Below are 2439 nucleotides of genomic sequence, written 5' to 3' on the forward strand. Positions count from 1 at the left end.
CGTTGACGGACTGAGTGATATCAGACACAACACTGCAAATAATTACTTAAAAAAACAGAATTTATTAGGACCACATGTCCCTACATTCCATTAATGATTTTTGGTAGACTGAATCCTGTAAATGAACATAGTCCTGGTCTCACCCCGCACTGGAATGCAGAAAAAACCCTGATCTCATACATCTTCACAGCAGGGAGCAAGGCGCTCGCAATGCCAAGGCAGATCAACCTGTGACACACCGGAAGAAGAGTTGATAGTTTGTGTTGACTAAATGAATCACTTTCAGGTTTCATGACCTCATATTAATTTGAAGACATTCATTCTTTAAAGATGCAGTAGTCACATTTTTTATGTCAACAACTGAGAAAGTGATGTGTCATGTTAAAAGTGGGTCAATAATGAAGAATTAGTAAACTTTCCAGTTCTCCTCTACTCTGTATAGTGTTTTAGCATCTTTCAGATCACTGTTTTGGTTTTGGTACTGCTTGGTTTCGGTCTCAGGCTCTCATCAGCTGCTCCTGTGCACTTTCCCTTCAACAAACAAAACCTGTGTGTGTGTTGACCATGGGACAGTAAACACACCTTGAAGGCTGTCAGAAATGAACCAGAGGAAGAATAACTGACTGATCTCATGATTAAAGGCTGTCTCATGCGTTACATGAAATGAAAGCAATTCCTCGCTCTGCATCATTTTTTGGGAATCCCTGGTGAGTGGGTTTTCAACGTAAGGTAGTTACATAATTCAAATACAATGGCTATTAACCAATAACACCATAAATAATATTAATGAATGTGAAAATAAGGTCTGATGTGATGGAATTATTAAGCAGGCCTCTATGTGTTTTATACACAGAAAAATTAAAGGAACACTTTGAAAACACATCAGATCTCAACAGGAAAAGAAACCACGCCGGATCTGTCCTGATATGGACTGGGTAATGTGTTAAGAACGAAAGGATGCCACATCATTAATGGAAATGAAAACTATCAACCTACAGAGGGCTGAATTCAAAGACATCCCCAAAATCGAAGCAACAAAATGATGTATCAGGCTAGTCCATTTTGCAAAAATTTCTTTGTAGCAACTCATAAGGGTACTCAGTAGTTTGTATGGCCTTCACATGCTCGTATGCATGCCTGACAACGTTGGGGCATGCTCCCAATGAGACGACGGATGGTGTCCTGGAGGATCTCCTCCCAGATCTGGACCAGGGCACCACTGAGCTCCTGGACAGTCTGAGGTGCAAGCTGGCGGCATCGGATGGACCAAAACATAATGTCCAAGAGGTTTTCTATTGGATTTAGGTCAGTCGAGCATAGGGGTCAGTCAATGGTATCAATTCATTCATCCTCCAGGGACTGCCTGCATACTCTCACCATATGAGGCTGGGCATTGTCCAGGAGGAACCCAGGACCCACTGCACCAGTGTAGGATCTGACAATGGGTCCAAGGATTTCATTCTGATACCTAATAGCAGTCAGGGTTCCATTGTCTAACCTGTAGAGGTCTGTGCGTCCTTCCAGGGACGTTCACGTCCATCACATGTGCACAGGTTGAACCTGCTCTCATCTGTGAAATCGCAGGGCGCCAGTGGCAGACCAGCCAATTGTGGTGATATGTGGCAAATGCCAGTCGAGCTCCATGGTGCCGGGCAGTGAGCACAGGGTCCAGTACAGGACGTCGGGTTCTCAGGCCACCCTCATGAAGTCTGTTTCTAAATGTTTGGTCAGAGACATTCACACCAGTGGTCTCCTGGAGGTCTTTTGTAGGGCTCTGGCAGTGCTGTTCCTCCTTGCACAAAGGAGCAGATACTGGTCCTGCTGATGGATTAAGGACCTTCTACGGCCCTGTCCAGGTCTCCTAGATTAACTAACCATCTCCTGGAATCTCCTCCATGCTCTTGAGACCGTGCTGGGAGACAGAAAACCTTCTGGCAATGGCCCATATTGATGTCCCACCCTGGAGGAGTTGGACTACCTGTGCAACCTCTGTAGGGTCCAGGTACTGCACCATGCTACCCGTAGTGATACTGACTCTAGCCAAATGCAAAACTAATGAGAAATTGGTCAGAAAAGAGCAGATGAGCAGGGAAAATATGTCAGTGGCCTCCACCTGTAAAACCATTCCTGTCTTGGGGGTCGTCTCATTGTTGCCCCTCTAGTGTACCTGTTGTTAATTTCATTAACACCAAAACAGATGAAAATGATTAACAACCCCAGCTACTTACCTGACCGGATCAATATCCCAGAAGCACCGCCGCCCCGTTATACCAGTCTTTTTTAAATCTTTACTGAGCAGGAACAAAAAGTGTTTATTTTACAGGCCGATGTTCAACTTACAAACTACTGGTGTTACATTGGTGTGGATCAAGTGGCAAGCAAGTAACAGATTAGCTCTGTTGTCAGCACAAGCTTTTTTCAGCTCTGTCTATTGGCAAA

Source organism: Larimichthys crocea, chromosome XI, assembly GCF_000972845.2.
Source record: "Larimichthys crocea isolate SSNF chromosome XI, L_crocea_2.0, whole genome shotgun sequence".
NCBI lineage: Eukaryota > Metazoa > Chordata > Actinopteri > Sciaenidae > Larimichthys > Larimichthys crocea.